At 40.8% G+C, this 20,391-nt stretch overlaps 1 long non-coding RNA gene across 1 annotated transcript in view; it reads left to right on the forward strand.

Moving 5' to 3' along the window:
- The window catches only part of LOC136866976 (uncharacterized), a 965,921-nt gene that overhangs the window by 541,244 nt on the left and 404,286 nt on the right, over positions 1-20,391 (forward strand). The window contains exon 2 of the long non-coding RNA XR_010859599.2: positions 16,828-16,897. This is a non-coding gene — a long non-coding RNA (uncharacterized lncRNA). The remainder of the gene's footprint in view (positions 1-16,827; positions 16,898-20,391) is intronic.

Here is a 20,391-nt window from a genome sequence, read left to right on the forward strand (position 1 = left end):
CACTATGCTGGTCGTAGTAGCTTACCCGCTGCCCTATTTTCTTATTCATTATTAAACCAACTCCTGCATTTCCCCTGTTTGATTTTGTGTTGATAATTCGGTAGTCGCCTGACCAAAAATCTTGTTCTTCCTGCCAACGTACTTCACTTATACCAACTACATCTAACTTTAGCCTATCCATCTCCCTTTTCAGATTCTCTAACCTACCACAACGATTCAAACTTCTAACATTCCACGCTCCGACTCGCAGAATGTCAGTATCCATCTTCCTGATGATCGCCCCCTCTCGTGTAGTCCCCACCCGGAGATCCGAATGGGGGACTAGTTTACCTCCGGAATATTTTATGCGGAAGGAAGCCATCATCAGTACATCATTCATACAGAGAGAGCTGCATGTCCTCGGGAGTTAGTTACGGCTGTAGTTTCCCGTTGCTTTCAGCCGTGTAGCAGTATCAACACAGCTAAGCCATGTTGAGTATTATTACAAGGCCGTATCAGTCAATCATCTAGACTGCCGCCCTTGCAACTACCGAAAGGCTGCTACGCCCCTTTCGATGAATCATTCGTTAGTCTGGTCTCTCAACAGATACCCATCCGATATGGTTGCACCTGCGGCTCGGCTATCTGCATCATTGGGACACGCAAGCCTCCCCACCGCGGCAAGGTCACATGGTTCCCAGAGGAGGCTTTTGACACCTATCCCTATTAATTTAAGGAGAGATTCGCGAAATTTTGTGTGTGGAGAGTAAGTGACGCGGAGCTGAAACATGGACATTATGAAAGAAAGATACAAAGTATTTGGAATATTTTGAAATATGGTTGTGGAGAAGAATGGAAAATAAGAAGTCGAAAGATAAATTGGGATGTGCTAAGATGCGTAGGAGAGAATAGACAACTGTTGAAAACGATAAGGAAGAAGGTAGAATGTAGAAATTTTCTTCAACAGAGGGTGATGGATGGAAAAACAGGTGGAAGAGACGAAGAGGAAGAGGAAGAAGAATAAGGATGACAGTTATTGACTGAAATAATTTACATAGATACATTTCCAGCTTCTTTGATACCATTTAAGAAAAGACTAGTTGAGCAACCAATAGGGCAGGGCCATCCAAACAACGCTCTGGCCGCGCTCTAAGCCAATCTCCGAGCGCTTTGGGGAAAGGTAGTTTCAGTAGTGGTGGGAGGAGCTTGATGGCTGAGCGAGCGGCCTGCCTGCCACGCCGAAGAGAACAGCCGATCCATCAGTCGCTAGTCTATAGTCTACAGTGACTCTGTACTTATAGAGTGGTCCTTACGTGGCCTATGCACGGGGTTCCTCAGTTATGTAAAATTAAAAATGGCTATTACCCTGATGGCGGCGGTCCAGTGCTTGATCTGTGCAAAAGTCGCCAAGCTTAAACACGTAGTGGGAACACTTGTGCGAATGGTAAATTTTCTTCGCTCTCATGGACTCACGCACCGTCAATTCAAGGAGTACCAGGCGAATTGGCCGTGGGGTTAGGGGCGCACAGCTGTGAGCTCACAATCGGGAGATAGTGGGTTCGAACCCAACTGTAGGCAGCCCTGAGGATGGTTTTTCGTGGTTTTCCCCTTTTTCACACAAGGCAAATGCTGGGGCTGTACCTTAAATTAAGGCCACCGCCGCTTCCTTCCCATTCCTGGGCCTTTCTTGTCCCATCGTCGCCATAAGACCTATTTGTGTCGGTGTGACGTAAAGCAAATAGCACAAAAAACATGAAAGAGTTCTTGGACGACATCGAAGCGGAGCATCCGGATATCCCGTACCATGCAGAAGTAAGATGGCTGAGCAAGGCGAAAGTGCTCCATCGAGTTGTTTTTTTTGCTTGGGGAATGCAATAGATACCTTTTGTGACATGAAAGGGCGTCCCAAAATTCTTTTGCGTGATCCTAAGTGGGTGGCGGACTTGGCCTTTTTAAGTGACTTTACTGCCCATATGAATACTTTGAACATTTCACTTCAGAGCGCAAAGCACAATACCGAGACCGATAGCTGCAGTCGCTTAAGTGCGGCCAGTATCCAGTATTCGGGAGATAGTGAGTTCGAACCCCACTGTCGGCAGCCCTGAAGATGGTTTTCCGTCGTTTCCCATTTTTACACCAAGTAAATGCTGGGGCTGTACCTTAGTTAAGGCCACGGACGCTTCCTTCCCACTCCTAGCCCTTTCCTGGCCCATCGTCGCCATAAGACCTGTCTGTGTCGGTGCGACGTAAAGCAACTTGCAAAAAAAGAAAAGCACAATATCTGCGATTCGGTAAAAAAAAATCAAGCATTCAAAAGAAAATTGATTTTGTGAGAAAACCAGTTGCGTGCAATGAACACAGGACATTTTCCATTGCTTGAAACAGTGAAATAAGGTGTCGACTTTGATGAGTACTTGCAGGTAATTCGCTAATTACAAAAAGAGTTTGAAAAGGGATTTTCAGAATTATCAGAAATCCAAGCGGTGTTTGATGTATTTGTTCGACCATTTTCTCTTACAATGTGCAGACAGTGCTCCACATCTATTTCAATTACAGTTGCTTGAACTGCAGTGCAATATTCGTCTTAAAGACCGCTTTCTAATGTCACGAAGTTTAATAGAATTTTACAGCGACTTTCCGCAAGAAGAATACCCCCTTTTGTATAAACATGGGTGTAAAGTTCTGTCGATATTCGGCTCAACGTACATTTGTGAGCGTTTCTTTTCGGTTCTTAATCTTACCAAAAGTAAACATCGTGCAACGATGAGCGATAGAAACTTGCGCAAATGTTTAAGAATAGCTGTGTCCAGAAATATTGTAGGCCTACTCAATTTGGAAAAGATTGTTTGCTCCACAAGTAAAAGCTCGTAAAAACGGCTGACCCAAAGTCACTCAAGGTCTCTACTATCTGTTCATATTGGTAAAATTTTGTTGAATTTTCCTCTCAGATATGTTCAAATTTCAGTTTTGAATAAATCACATTACTGTATTCTTTACTTAACACTTGATTTCGTTTCCTGTATATTCCATACATCGGAGTACCTTTCGATTTGTATATGCGGTATATTTGTTATGTTAAACAACCCATATCAATATGATGTCAACAAACCCACAAAAGCCGTTTGACGCACGACTGTAGGTACGTATCTAGTTAGCGCGTTCCGAAAATCGTCCGTCTCAGGTCTCCTTGCTGCAACACTGTAGTGGTGGTAGGGTAAGGAGCGCTAGTCTAACTGCCCAGTGCTACCCGAGCGCGGGCGCGCTCTCGGAGCGCAATGCCTGGATGGCCCTGCAATAGGGAATCTAACAGGTGGGTGACAGGCCTAAATGCGTATCAGCGGTGATCGGTGGACTGGTATTAACTTAGGATCACATTATTTCTTTTTTTCACATGAAAATTTACAACGTTACTGTAATACAATCGTTAGTACATCTCCTTACACTCCCTTGCTCTGATACATGATAGAATCCTACTTGGCATACTGTAATAAATTTTCGTCCGATATGTCCTGTACATTACCTGAGATTCTGCGTGAGGCGTTCATATTACGTGGCTAGTCTGAACGTCTAAAACCAGCTCGTTACAATTCATCCTAGAGACATTCAACGGCGTACATATTCGGGAAAGAGGCAGACCGCTCCATTCGAGTGATACGACGAAGCAAACTGATAACGATAACTGCTGTATTGGCTCACGAATTGTCTTATTATTCCACATAATGATAATAATAATAATAATAATAATAATAATAATAATAATAATAATAATAATAATAATAATAATAATAATATACTAAACGCGAAACTTTGTCGCTGCAAAAATTCATGTCTCTCTTCTACCGATGTCTCCAGTTCCTTGTAGTTCCTGTACTTCATTATGTTGATCAGGTGTTCTAATGAAATGTCGTATGGCTTTTAGTGCCGGGATATCCCAGGACGGGTTCGGCTCGCCAGGTGCAGGTCTTTCTATTTGACCCCCGTAGGAGACCTGCGCGTCGTGATGAGGATGAAATAAGGACGAAGACAACACATACATCCAGCCCCCGTGCCACAGGAATCAACCAATTAAGGCTAAAATCCCCGACCCGTCCGGGAATCGAACCCGGAACCTCCTGAACCGAAGGCCAGTACGCTGACCGTTCAGCCAACGAGTCGGACATCAGGTGTTCCAATTATCGTCTTTTGAGATGTAATATTCTCAGAAGTATATTTCATATATATCAGTCCACCAACTCCACTCCACTATTACCGAACGAGTTGGCCGTGCGGTAATGGTCGCGTAGCTGTGAGCTTGAATTCAGCAGTTCGTGGGTTTTAACCCCACTACCGGCAGCCCTGAAGAGTCATCCGTAGTTCACCACTTTCACACCAGGCAAATGCTTGTCTGATTGACTTTGTCTTAAAGATGTGTAAATTTGTTTAGCTACTTAGAGTCTTTGTCTTACAGAAGTCATTTACATTTCAATAAATATACCGGCGCAAGGCTGGTTTAATTCAGGACATTCAAATGCCACCGGATTGAGCGGGATTTGAACCCATGAACTTGGTCTGAATTACTCATTCTGGTGTTTAACCATGATAATAATATAATTTCGTGTGTCTATTTCTAGCCGAGTGCAGCCCTTGTAAGGCAGACCCTCCGATGACGGTGGGCGGTATCTGCCGTTTGTAGGTAACTGCGTGTTATTGTTGTGGAGGATAATGCACCCTTCGGGTCAGGGTGACCACAGTTATTTTCCCAGCTAGTCAGATAAACAACTCATGGTATCCATGTTTCCAGAAAAATGGTTAATTTTTTATAATTCCATTTAACGTGCGTCCAAAAAGAGATAGTGATAACCTACGCGGATCAAAATTACGTAATTCAACGCTCAATCGTGAACTCCACATACGCATAATTCAATGAACATTTTCTAATACATGTCCGCTTATCGAGTGCCTTATTCACTAAATATAACTACAATCTATCACTACAAATGAGAACTCATTCAATTATATAAAGCATAATCTAGAAATATATTTATTAAATTACTGAGAATCGCGAAAGAAATGGTTAAGTCTCAAAACAAGTTCATGAACTTCCAGTCATTAACCTAATAAAACAAGTATTTTAACTCTTGAATTATTTTAAGTCAGCGCTGGCTTATTTCTAATCTAAATTTGCATATCACTACACTCTGGGTTGAGTATTCCTGAAATGAATTCAAATTCTGTTTTATCTTCCTATCACAACTTAAGTCTGGTCATTTATGTACACAAATATATCATAATCTTCTGACCACAGTCAAAATTCAATATTTCAATAAATAATTCTATCACTTGCGGTGTTAAATATTCATCATTATCATCAAAAATGCTACCATTACAGTATTCATATTATTGTAAGAATGATCTGAATTTCAATAAAAGTGTCCTGAATTCTAATATCAGTGATCTGAATTATATTAAAAATTATCTGAATTCGTTGGTGCTGAATAAAGTGAAGAAAATGAGAAATCGAATGACGTAGTAAGTTTCTTGGTCCTATTGCCATTTAAAATACGGCTCCTAGCTTAATATTCGCTTTTATAGTATTTCAAATTTAAAAAATCGGTGATATCCTATGTAAATCTCATATTATTTCCCTACTCTAGCTAGATAATTTCTTATGTAACGTATCTCAGCTCAATGTGCACACAGCCAATAAGCATCTATCATATACTTGTGTGCAAGTGCCTGCATTACGATATCTCAATATTATATTATCATACTGGTTACATAATAGTTTCGTCTTCCATGCAATCAACATTCATTCAGAATACGACATAATCATGCATAAATCTACCCATCACCAGTTGTTACTACTGTCAAATCACTCTCAAACTTCATCTAAATATATATATAATTTTACTAACCATACCTTGCTATAGTTCTTCCCTGAGGCATATTTCCTTTCCGAAGTTGCCTTACTCTTGCCCATATACCGCATATTATTTATATCATATACGTCACATATCTTACTAATCTGCGCAATATTTCACTTAAAACATCACATACACTTCCATTATTTCATCTATAACCTTTATTTCAACTTATATTTAACTTATTCAACATCTGCAATTAACGCGTTTAACCTCTAATAATCATTAAATATAACGAGACATGACATTCTTTTAGCGCAGAATTCATTTCTTACAACTCGATTTATCGTATAATTCTACACATAACCCCAAATACGGTATCTACTCTTCCAATATAATCATTCGGCAAAGAGAATGGTAACCTAAATTAAACAATTCAAAATATGCGTCCCTCTATGACGTAATCTGGGTTCGGATGGTACTATATCATTCATAGATCTTTTTAGCTAACTGGGATTCTTTGCAAACATCTGTTACACTATGTCACTTTAAAAATCGTATTCTCACTCCCCTGGTTAAGATAATATCATAAATACGTAACCATTATGCCACGAGATATCATCTTAAGTTCACACAGACTTAATATATGTTAATATCATCTTAGATATTTCACACTGCACTTCCTTATATTAATTGCTCACTTAATTATTTCACGCTTAGGCTATTCAGTTCTATTGCACATACTGGTAATACTTTACGTAAGAAATTATACTACTTATTACTATTACTTAGCTCGCCATTCAATATCTCGGGCCTTAGTTGCTCTTCTTCAACTGCTCCATGTTTTGGTCACAGGTCATGGATCGACAATTGGACGGATCCTCATCTCTGGTAGCTCAGGTTGAGTGACCCCTCCTCTCGGGTCGGGTGGTTTTAATTGCCAGGACGACATCTCTCTCCAGGTCGGTCTATGCCGATTTAGCAAGCCATTATTTCCTCAGGAATACTGTAGATAATATACATGAATTCTGAAACATATGTATTCATCATAGTTCTCTGAAATCTTAGTATTTATCGTTGATAACTATATATATCTTTGCTAGCCTTCCTCTGCAGAAATATTTTCTTATTCCTTGAGGCCAGTAGAAGATTATTTGCCTCGCCTTAATCGTATATTCAAAGTTAGCTTATTTTCCTTTGGGAAGTATAATTTTCCAATGATCGCCTCTCTATTTACGATATCGTTGCTATTATTTTCTCCTGTTGTAGTTCAATCTTCAGCTCTCGCGTCCCGGTCAACCTTATGCTTCAAGACGATTAGCGTATAAGTATCCGGACGAAATTTCCAGAATTTACGGGGTTTATATCCTCCTTACAGTATTTCAGGGATTAGCACGTTGTTTCTTTCATTATTAACGTCGTATCAACTTAATATTTTCGTTAGAAACTATCAATCTCGCTTAATTCTTCAGAGCAATGTTCAGCACGTCTTGTCGTTATGAAATCAATTTTTTAAGTAAGTTTTTCTAATAATCCGTTCGATCCTTTTTTTTTTTTTTTTAAACAATTCAGTCAATTCTACTCTGTTGCACATTGCCTTCATAGTGTGGTAGGTTTAAATCAGTCATGGCCTTCTAACATACTTAAATATCGATACTCTGCTACACATTCCTTTACCTTGGCTGGTCTCTACCTTCCGTAGGCGCCATTTTGGAATATGTCCAGTAAATGCATCGGGTACAATAGTGTTATGTGTGGTGTGTGAGTTGCAGGAGTGTTGCGGACAGCACAAACACCCAGCCCCTGGGCCATTGGAATTAACCAATTAAGGTTAAAATCCCCGACCCGACCGGGAATCGAACCCGGGACACTCTGAACCGAAGGCCAGTACACTGACCATTCAGCCAACGAATCGGACTTAACCGTGATAATCGGTTACTACTTCGAAACAGCTATCCTAGGTTTCAGCCTTATGTAGTTGTGTGTTCCGTTCTCAACCCGAAAGCTGGTTGGATCCTCAAGAGCTCCACCACCAGCTGTCATAGGTGGCGTAGGCATCACTGAAGAGGCGTACTAGGGAGACGAGGAGAGAAGTGGTATCCCGTTGCATTCCTCCCTGAGCCAGAAGTAGCCTATATATCATATATCAGTCCACCAAGTCCACTTAAATACATGCACCAAGCGACACTATGAGCGGTATTTTCACACTATTAATCACAGGGACTGGCTGCATAAGAAATGGCATTACTAGCATCGCTCATACCTCAGTCACTTTCATTGTGTTTGCTATTTGCTTTACGTCGCACCGACACAGATAAGTCTTATGGCGACAATGAGATAGGAAAGGCCTAGGAATGGGAAGGAAGCGGCCGTGGCCTTTACTAAGGTACAGCCTCAGCATTTGCCTGGTCTGAAAATGGGAAACCACGGAAAACCATCTTCAGGGCTGCCGACAGTGGGGTTCGAACCCACTATCTCACGATTACTGGATACTGGCCGCACTTAAGCGACTGCAGCTGTCGAGCTCGGTCACTTTCATATTGTCAAAACCAAGACGGAGACTGAGGAAGATCAATGAAAGTAACAAAATAATCTAGACCATCCCGAAAGACATCACTGTAAACAATAGCACTCGCCAGAAAAGGAGTGTTCAACCTTAAATCTATATATTCAATTGGCTTCAGAAAGGCTATTTAAAAAGTGTCTTATGCTTTATGCTTAACGTAATAGATTTTCTGACCCAACAAGTGGCTATGCAGCATGGTTCATGTAACTATGAGCTTGAGCTTTCGGCATCCCTGAAGGAGGTTTTGCGTCGTACACCAGTCAAATGGTGGGGCTGTACCTTAATTAACGCCACGGCCGCTTCCTTTCCACTCCTATTTCCTTCCTATCCCATCGTCGGCATAATACTTAACAGTGTCATTGCGATGTAAATTAAATTAAGAAAATCCTGAACGCTATCTAAAAACTACCTTATGTATTATTCTTGATGAGTGGATTTTCGTGAAAACGTTGTGATTCTAAGACAGCTGTTTACATTTTACTCTTGTGTTTTATCAGATCAAAAATTAGATGTATGGCTTTTCAGGCGTTTGCTCTATTAACCAGCATTTCGGCTTAGGTCGGACACTAGACTCGTCAGAGTGGGATGTGTCAGACCCTACCCACTGATGGTTTATCTCAAAGGTATGCCTCTGAATGAGGCGTGGCCGTGAGAAAGCTATTTGAACATACCGCTAGTTTTTTATCGGTATTTCTGTGAATGAGTTTGACTCTGGGATCACTATTTCAAGAGTAACGTTTTAACTTCAGCATCTATTTTAGAATGAGCTGTGACTATGAAAAATATGTTTGAAAGTAACTGTAGGTTTATTCCTTTCTGATATCTGCAAGGGAGCTGTGGTCTTCAGAAGGTTATTTGTTGAACACCTTACGACAAGTACTCAACGAAATAGATCTCCTTGAATGAGCTGAGCCAGTCGCCGCGTTCTTGGTTTCTGGCACTTCGATTTGTAGGAGTGTTATTGAATCAGTACCTCGTGTTGTTTGTCCTGTCGACGCGATTAGCTAGATGTGTGTGAACAGGGAGACCACACCCGCGCTAGTCTGAGTGAATGACACGGACCTATTACGAGCTAATGTACTCAGCCACAAGGTTAGCGTGTACAGTACAGTGAACGATGCAAGCAGCTGATATTGCTGTCACATCACCTGTGTTTATTACCCCTCATATACTACAAGCTTCCGATTGTCATCAGTGTCATCATCAGAATGTTGTCTGATGTTCTGATTTATCGAACTGATAGCTCTAATGCACGTATACGCTCAATATTTTTAGTTTTGGCTTTCGGATTTTTACCATTTAGCCAGCCAAATCATTAATCAGTCATTATTTGATTTAACATGGACAGACTGCTCTGCTTTTTCTTTATCTGGAATTACCGTCATCAATTTCCCGACACCAATGTAACCATGACAACCTGCGTCCGTTGTCTATGTACACTAGGTCAGTAGCGCCATCTTCTCACTGTGCGCTTTCTTCCTGTAACTAAGAGCGTGAGAAAATCACGTATCAAGTTAACCATGTTTTACTCCAGAGTCCAACATTAAATTCCTTGAACTGGCCGCTAAAAGAACTCGGGGCCTTGGGACAAGAGGCACGCACTCTATGCGGACACCGCAGTGGTAGCTAATAATAATAATGGTTTTACATTCCACTAACTATACTTTTTCTGTCTTTGGAGACGCTGAGGTGCCGAATGTCTGTACCGCTGGAATTCTTTTATGTGCTTGTAAATTCAACGTCACGAGACTGACGTATTTGAACACCTTTTAATACCACAAGCCTAAACCAGGACCGAACCTGCCAAGTTGGATTCAGAAAGTCACCGCTCTATAGTCTGTTGTACCCAGCCCGGCAAATAAGTTGGATGTAGGCAGAACTCGGGTATAGACGTATATATATTGATAGGGGGATTGAAGGCTAGATAGTCCCAGAAAGAATATGGGTTGCAGGTGGTATTAGTATATGCAAGGATTGTTGCGGTGAACCACAATAATTCTGCTACCGATGGGAAACGAAGAAGACTTCCTTTTGGATTTCCCTCTCGTTGAAACAGAGCCTGCTCCAGACGACCTATCGGTCAAATAATATTTCTAGAAATACAGTATACTTCTTCAAATCTCAGCCACCTTGACAGTGCACAATCTTTCTTCTGCGCAATCGTCAGAACCAGGGTCCCTCCCTGTCACAACTTGAGCACTAACGAAGTGCTTGGGAGACTAAACCTCAAGAGCCGGGAGGAAAGTAGCAGACTTAAAACTGCTATAGAAAGCATCTAATAGTTTATTTAGGTCCCGAGGATTAGTTTTTGCTTTTTCTCTCTCCACTTCCCATCCCGTTGTAAAAGCAAAAAAGCAAAGACATCTCCGTACAGGCCAAGAAGGCCCTTGGAGGGGTGGAAGCTAAAGGCTTCCACTAACCGTAACCTCGGCACTTGATGGGGTAGAGTGGTTAGCTCTTCGCCCGGCTGCCTTTGCCCCCAGGAATTAACCTGGTACTCATTTTTGGTGTAGGCTGAGTGAACCTCAGGGCCATGTGCACCTCCGGAAGTGGAAATATTTTTCCTTAAATTTTACGACTTCGATCCCACGTCCTTCCAGACGAACCGAGCACGCCTTTACCGCCTCGGCCAGGTAGCCCCTTTCCATCCCGTAGTACCAGAATGAAGACCCTCTTCCCTTACTCCCGAATTTCTCTTAACCAAAGTTCCTTCTCTAAACGTATTCCAACAATGTATAATACCCTACCTATCAACAATAATTATCGTATCCTTCCTTCTGCCATGGTATTTCTCATATAAATTAATTTATCCTTTGCTGTATCTTCTCTTGTATTAAAGCGTATTTTTCTTTGTTTATGTAAAATATAGGACTGTGCACTTTTAATATTGAAAACATTTCTTAGCAAACAAAGTAGGATCTCCATACTACGAAAAACGTAAAATTACGCATTCTCGCAATTGTGCCGACCTTTGAAGGGATAAAGGGCTCGGAAAGGTTTCAAAATGTGAGTCTTGAATCTCTCTACCAAACTAAAAAAAAATATTCGAAAATCACTTCCTGCCTAAATTTAGTTCCGTAAAAACATCTCTACTCGTTTACTTTTTTATTCAAAACCTAGCCAAATTAACTTATTTACATGGTACTTTCTGTAAGTGCTCCTTAGTTCAATACCCTCAGGCGTTTCAGGAGGTTTTAGATTTTTTTGAAAAATGTCCACACCGAATGTAGTTAAGTGAAACTCTGCATTGTCTCATATTAGACTGGTAGTGGTGGAAAAAGGGAAACTGGTAATATAATCGACAGGAGGAGGATGATTAAGAAAAGAATTGTAATTTTTATGAATAAATAAACAATATATTCTCATACTTTCTTCTTCTTCTTCTTCTTGCGTTCCGGCCTTCTAAGGACCACGTTACAATTTCAATTGTTCCTCCTTAGTTCTTTCCTTTTCTTCCAGTATTCTTTCATTGTTTCACTGTGTTTCTTTTTCCTGTCTTCAGTCCACTTTGTGCCTGTTTTCTTTTCCTTCCTCCCTTGGAATCCTTCCATTTGTAAGACTTTCTTCCTAAAAATCTTCCTTTCCAATAATTCTTCTTCTCGTATGTTGTTCCTTTCCAGGTCTTTCTTGACTTCTTGAATCCAGGTGGTAGTTGATTTCTTTTCCCAAAGGTACTTGAAGATTCGTTTAGTTAGTCTATTGTCATCCATTCTGTAAATGTGTCCAAGAAATAGCAATCTCCTTTTTCTTATTGTTTCTGATATGTTTTCTACGTTCTGGTAAATTTCATTGTTACTTCTTAATTTCCAAAACTCTGCAATTCTTGGAGGACCTAATATTTTCCTTATAATTCTTCTTTCTAATATACAATTCGTAGCTCATATCACTAGGATGATTTCAACATTGATTTGCTTGTCTAAAGGGATACAACTGTGCATTTTTATTTTACATTTTTAAGTATTATACATATTTCGGATATTTATAATTCAGATTTGCTGATCGCACATAAATAAATAAATAAATAAATTAAATAAATAAATAAATAAATAAATAAATAAATAAATAAATAAATCAATCAATCAATCAATCAATCAATCAATCAATCAATCAATCAATCAATCAATCAATCAATCAATCAATCAATCAATCAATCAATCAATCAATCAATCAATCAATCAATCAATCAATCAATCAATCAATCAATCAATCAATCAATCAATCAATCAATCAATCAATCAATCAATCAATCAATCAATCAATCAATCAATCAATCAATCAATCAATCAATCAATCAATCAATCAATCAATCAATCAATCAATCAATCAATCAATCAATCAATCTATCTATCTATCTATCTATCTATCTATCTATCTATCTATCTATCTATCTATCTATCTATCTATCTATCTATCTATCTATCTATCTATCTATCTATCTATCTATCTATCTATCTATCTATCTATCTATCTATCTATCTATCTATCTATCTATCTATCTATCTATCTATCTATCTATCTATCTATCTATCTATCTATCTATCTATCTATCTATCTATCTATCTATCTATCTATCTATCTATCTATCTATCTATCTATCTATCTATCTATCTATCTATCTATCTATCTATCTATCTATCTATCTATCTATCTATCTATCTATCTATCTATCTATCTATCTATCTATCTATCTATCTATCTATCTATCTATCTATCTATCTATCTATCTATCTATCTATCTATCTATCTATCTATCTATCTATCTATCTATCTATCTATCTATCTATCTATCTATCTATCCAAACCTTAACAGCTATCTCATTAACGTGCTTAATTTCTCTCGCTAATATCTAGAACCAAAAACGCCGTCTAGTACGTACAGCTCATTTAGAGCATTGACTGCCAAGAGGACTGCTATCCATTTGGATGGCCCTCAGGTTTTGGAATGAAACTGGTGAGTGTGATGCGATCCTCGGCCATTTCTTCCTTTACATGGTCTCCTTTCTCTCATACCCTAAATAATACTCATTTCGTTCAGTGAGGCTCAGTAAATCAAGATCCAGATCTTCAGACCTCCAAATAAGAGGCAGATACGACACTAACCCTACTGTGCATGGCTAGCACTTGTTAAATACAGTATATCTGAAAATAGTGTATAATAACAATTAATTTTAGATTCATTCGTCATAAGAAACAAGGATATCGTGAAACATCACTAGTGCTCGATGAAGCATTGGCAGTCATTCATTTTCAACCAATTTCCAATATCATTTATCATTGTGTAAGTGGCAGAGAGTGGGATTAGTTGTAGTGCATCGATTAATGCACGTTACGTATAATTATTAAGTATATTATCATTAATTGGCATTATTAAAAGAAGTAATAATCAGGATTTCGAAAATAGTTAATTAGTTACCGCATGTATAGTCAGAGGGGTCCTGATATTCTGATACTAATGAGTCAGTTCATTATCGCATTATTTTCCCGTGGAATGGTTGGTGCATATCCTTTAAATCCCCTGCCGTTTATGCATACCTTCCTACTTTGCAGCAAAGTGACTGCTACCCTAGTATGTAACCTGCAAGTGTGTAGTAACCGCTCATATCAGGTATCTTCTAATTTGTCCGTACTAGGCTGAGAGGGCCCTATAATATTCTCAGAAAAGGATTTTATTCATGGATGAGCTCAGAAACGAATTGGGAGCCTCTGCGCTTATTTATGATATCGCTGGAGCCACCTAGACTCCTTTTGGTTTTGAACGGACGTGTAGGCCCTTCCTGATGCCGCGTGATTTTTGAGATGAAAATCTCAACCCAGGATCGGTCGGGATTCGAACCTGAGCCTTCCGGATGTAAACTCAGTAGCAAAAAGAGAATGGCTTATAGCTTTCAGTGCCGGAAGTGTTTCAGGACCAATTTGGCTCACCAGGTGCAGGTCTTTTGATTTGACCCCCGTAGGTGACCTGCGCGTCGTTATGAGGATGAAATGATGATGAAGACGGCACATGCACCCAGCTCCCGTGCCAGCGAAATTAACCAATGATGGATAAATTCCCCGACTCTGTCGGTAATCGAACCCGGGACCCCTGCGACCAAAGTTCAGCTCGCTAATCATTTAGCTATGGAGCCGGACACCCAGTAGCTAAGTCACTGAACCTATCACGCCCCCTCTTAGTAAACTATGGACCTGTATATTAATAAAGTACCAAAATGCCAGCTACTTAGTCAGACAGTATGCTAATATTTCAGTTTCACTCGATAGGCAAGGCATGTGTCACTGCCTGTCATACCTGACAGTAAGTAGTTACCGAGCGAGGTAGCCGTGCGTTTAAGAGCAAACAGCTGTGAGTTTATATTAGGGAGGAGCCCTGAAGGTGGTTTTCCGTCTTTCCCATTTTCACACCAGGAAAGTGCTTGGGCTCTACCTTACGGCCACGTCCTTTCCACTCCTATCCCTATCTGTGTCGATGCGACGTGAAGAAAATTGTGAAGAAAGAAGACTGTGTAAGTACACCTCGTTTTGAACGAGGCGTAAATTGATTCTGAAGACTCCATGTGTAAGACGGGGATTGAAACCTGTGATGATGTTCTGGAGATTCATTCATAATAAATTGTCACTACCCCTTCTCCGTTTACTGAACATTCCTTGACTGTCGGTATTTATGTAAACATGTTCGTCTTATTCCCAGTTTTGGCGTGGGGATAGATTTCATGTACAGTACCCTCTACTTGCCTTAACCCATTAACACCCAATGCCATCATATGATGACACCAAGCCTTTTTTTCGGCTAAGAAAGAAACTTTATTCAATAACATTTCATGACTATAGTTATAGGGAGATTCCTTTCAATCATTATGAAGTAAACTATTGGGATATATCAACGCTTAAAATTATATGCAAAGTTTTCTCTTGCCCTGTAAAGAAGCATTTTGCATGTTACCATATATTTATTAGAGCATTGATTCCTGTCTTTTTGTGACTTCTATTCTTTCTTCTCAGTGAGAGATACCACCTCTAACGCCTCAAGGGCAGTGTCCTGGATCGTCAGGCTTTGGATCGGGGGTTACGACTGGGCAGGAGGTTCAGTACCTCGCCCAGGCGGCCTCACCTGTTATGCTGAACAGGGGCCTAGTGATGGATGGGAAGATTGGAAAGGATGGGCAAGGAACGGAAAGGAACCGGTCGTGGCCTTAAGTTAGGTACCATCCCGGCATTTGCCTGGAGACGTGGAAAACCACGGAAAACCACTTCGAGGACGGCTGCGGTGGGAATCGAACCCACCTCTACTCAGTTGACCTCACGAGGCTGAGTGGACCCCGTTCCAGCCCTCGTACTACTTTTCAAATTTCGTGGCAGAGCCGTGAATCGAACCCGGGCCTTCGGGGGTGGCAACTAATCGCAATAACCACTACACCACAGAGGCGGACTCTGAGATCTATACTGCCATAATAGTGCAGATAGAGCCTCTGCTTTGTTGTACACCCATTGTTTTCTTTTTTTTTTTTACTTGTTTGTTGTAATCTGAATGTCCTCAAATGAGGACACCGGGTGCTCGAGAATCAGACTGAAATTAAAACAGTAGGCACTAGATCCACACCGTATCTAATAGGCTTGTTGAAGCCCTTGCCACTCTTGAATTTAATGCCAGGATCATTACTGCAAAAATGAATTAGCCTTGTCAACTTCTGATGTTTATTTCTTGGAACTGATTCCTTAACAATATCTAGGCCTACACCTAAGTCTTCAATTGTAGACCAATACACCCTTTCTCAAGGTAATCTATGGCATCCAGTAAAAATATGAAAACCTACAAAAATCCTGAGTTTGTGAGGGCTGAGCGTAAAATCTGGGATATTATTTTATTTACAAGATATCGAACAGTTCCTTTAAGATGTGTTCAAGTATCTCTTCATGAAAAAACGTTTCAAAGATTCTTCTTCTTTTTGCTATTTTGCTTAACGTCGCAGCGACACTGATAGGTCTTACGGCGACGATGGGACAGGAAAGGCCTAGGAATGGTAAGGAACCAGTCATGGCCTTAATTAAGGTACGGCCCTAGCATTTGCCAGGTGTGAAAGTGGGAAACCACGGAAAACCATCTTCAGGGCTGCCGACAATGGGATTCGAATCCACTATCTCCCGGATGCGAGGTCGTAGCTGCGCGCCCTTAACCGCGCGGCTAACTCAACCGCTAAACGAGATTCTTCTTGGTGAGAGAGGTTGTAGTTCTACTTCATTCTTTCCAGTTTCACCTCGGTATTATTTCTTATCCGGCAGTTTTGTATATTGGATATTTTATTTCTGTCTTCAAGTCTGCTTTCTCCTGAGTAAAGGGCACCATTTTCTTGAATGAACGAAGTAACTAGCTGGAAGACTTGGAGTATATTTCTTTTCTTTTCCCTTAATAACTTCGACATATTAATTAATTTGAGATTTTGTTTCCAGGGATTTAACCGGTGTTTCGTGACGTCATCCTGGCCCTAGAGTGGGGAAGGGGTGGCGCTTGAAGTATGCGGTAAGTACTCTTCCCTAGTTTACTTTTATACGTGTTAATATGCTGAAGTAGTCTCACTGTGTTTTAGTGCCACCGTACTCGAAAATTCCGAGTTCCACTCCTGGTTCGTACAAGTACTTCATTTCTAGAATGAAGGTTGGTATTGGATTCACTCGGCATGATTGATCAACCAAGAAATTGTCGGATATGAATGACAGTGAACGCAGTCGAGAAAGATAAGAGATATATTTGAAGTTGTTGTCTCGCTGACCATGTGCACTACATAATATGCGGACCCGTTTGAGTGGACAGCAAGGGTGTGGACAGTCCAAAAATTTTGATGAGCTGTGTACAGAACGGGATGAAATTTTAAATCATTAACTGGGGCACCCACACACTAATATTTTTAATACAGTACAACATCTAATATTCGGCCTGGTTTCGGGAAAAGAAATTAAGAATTTATGTTATAAGTTAATATTTTTGCGGCGGGATATTTCGCTTTACCCTTCAATAATGAGTTGGACTGTAGAATAAGAAGGAGTGTTTCATGTCGTTAGAAGGAATGAAAAGAGGAATTGTGCACTGGGATTGGGAGGTTTTTGACGTACGCACTCAACCAATATCGTGAGCATTACAGAACAATGTTCCTTATTATTTTGGTAGTGAGTTTCTGCCTTAAGGTACATAGTTCGTATCCTTTTAATTACTGTCACAATCTAAGCATGTGCAGAAAACGGAAAGAAACATGTTATAATAATAACCATCTTAAAGAGGAAACAGAGTAAAAGGAACAAAAACTTATGTTTGTATTTGTTATTATTTTTACGCATGTTTTACGCTGTATTTAAATAAAGATCTATATTTGATTTTGATTAGTATATGGGGGGGGGGGAATATTTGTGATACAGGTAAGTTCGTGATAGATGTTTGAATACGTATGTCATCATCATAAGATCTATCCGTGTCGGTGTGACGTAAAACAAATTGAAAAGGAAAGATGCGTATCATGGCTCCACTATAGCGATGAAGACCAATACAAGTAGCTAGAGACATCTGTAGAGAACTAAGAGAACTAGCTAATAATATTGAAATGTTTAGTGTGCAATAGGGACGTTCATGATACTTATTCAAAAAATTATCACGAAGTTACCTGTATCACGAGCATACCTCCCTTCACATTACATATTGTGTAACCTCGTTACAGGCCCAATTACTTACAAAACTAAGCTTCATATAGTGATCTTATTTGTCATGCACTAAAGGCTGCATCGTGTACTAAAAATATATATTCGATGGACCCAGCTTCTGTACCGGAATGCCACCAGCTCTGTCCGATATGCTGCTGGAATGTCTGAACCATTTCGCATTCAACTTGGCTTTCATCAGGGATCGGCTCTATCTCCACTTCTGTTCATCCTCTGCCTCTACACCATCAGCACATACATTTTAACACCACACCCTTGGACTATACTGATGATGTTATAGTCGGCTGTGAATCCCGTCTATATTTGCTACTACTAGTCCAACGTTGGAAAAACTCCTTCGACAGTTACGACCTGCGACTTAACATCGGGAAGACTGAGTACTTAGAGTTATGGGTCAATTAACATCGATGGTGTTGAAATTCTCAAAACATCTCAATTTAAATATCTGGGATCACTTATTCAATCGGATGGCGACACGCTGCCTGGATGAAGTGGTGCCAAGTCAAAGGAGTCATTTTTGATCGGAGGGTGCCATTGTATCTGAAATTCATCATTAGGCCAGTGGCACCGTATGGAATTGTATGGAAACGAGTATTGGCCTAGTCACAAGCAGACACGAACAACAGCTGCAGATCATGGAGATGAAGATGCTTTGCTGGCCAAAGTGACTCACTAGACTGGACCGCATCAGAAATGAGGATATTCGGATGGCGTTTGGTATGGCCCCAATCCCTGAGGAAATGGGAGAGAATCGTTTGCAATGGAACGGCCACGTGCTATGCAGAAACGGTTCTTCAGTTGTGGGAAGGGCATTAAAATGAAGTCTTGATGGCCGCAGACCACGAGGGCGACCAGAGAAGCGCTGGCGAGACACTCTGCGGGAGGATATTCATGTTGCGAAAGTCTCTCCTAAAGACGCACAAGACCCCATCAAGTGGAAGAAGAAGTGCAGAACAGCAGACCCTGCAATTAAGCGAGATAAACGCTAAGAATGGCCCGTAATTAAAGCACATCCCCAGCATTTGACTGGTGTGAAAATGGGAAGCCACGCGAAACCATCTTCAGGGCTGTGAGAGTGGGGTTCGAACCTACTACCTCTCGAATGCAAAGCTCACAGCTGCGCGCCCCTCACTGCACGGCCAACTCGCTCGGTTATTATCGTTACATTTCGTATGCACTAGCTGACGTGCCCGTGCTTCACTCTGGAATGAGCAGGCTGCACACAGCCTTGAACACTCCTCTGCCGTGTGCTCCTTCCAACCAGTGCCTCAGTGTAGGAATCGAATAGCTGGAAAACTATGATGAACCTGAGTAATGCCATGCTAAAGAAAATAAATTATCTAACTCCCCAGCTACTTCCCGCCAATATTCAGGCAAGCTGTTTTACACGGGTCACAGCGGTAGTCCCATCTATCGGAAATGAGTGGCAACAGAAGAGAGAAAGCACATCGCAACAAATAATGGTCATTGTCATGTTATTGTTGATCAATTTTAATGGCCGGGCTGAGTAGCTCAGACGGTTGAGGCGCTGGCCTTCTGATCCCAACTTGGCAGGTTTGATCCTGGCTCAGTCCGGTGGTATTTGAAGGTGCTCAAATACGTCAGCTTCGTGTCGGTGGATATATTGGCACGTAAAAGAACTCCTGTGAGACAAAATTCTGGAACCTCGGCGTCTCCGCAAGACGTAAAAGTAGTTAGTGGGACGTAAAGCAAATAGACTTATTTATTATTAATTTTTTGATGTTTCTATATTGTAGGCCTTCACATTTAGCTTCCTTCCAACTCAGTGATATTCAGCCATCTAATGTAAAGTGAGTCCTTCCTTCTCTCTTGCCTTATTCTTCAAGGGATTTTTCTCATTTTTTCTCACTTTTATAATCACCCTCAATATTTTCCTTGTCGATATGGACCAATGACCACGCAGTTTTACCCTTAATGTTATGTAGTGCCTCACTCCCGACTTCATATCACGATTTTCATTAAATTCTCATGAGTCATTTTCTCGTGATGCCGGTTCAGACAGACAGACAGACAGACAGACAGACAGACAGACAGACAGACAGACAGACAGACAGACAGACAGACAGACAGACAGACAGACAGACAGACAGACAGACAGACAGACAGACAGACAGACAGACAGACAGACAGAGATGAAGGTTAATTCAAAAGTGCATTTCTTTGTTGCTCACCGGGCGAGTTGGCCGTGCACGTAAGGCGCGCGGCTGTGAGCTTGCATCCGGGAGATAGTAGGCTCGAATCCCACTATCGGCAGCCCTGAAGATGTTTTTCCGTGGTTTCCCATTT

This window comes from Anabrus simplex, chromosome 3, assembly GCF_040414725.1.
Source record: "Anabrus simplex isolate iqAnaSimp1 chromosome 3, ASM4041472v1, whole genome shotgun sequence".
Taxonomy (NCBI): domain Eukaryota; kingdom Metazoa; phylum Arthropoda; class Insecta; order Orthoptera; family Tettigoniidae; genus Anabrus; species Anabrus simplex.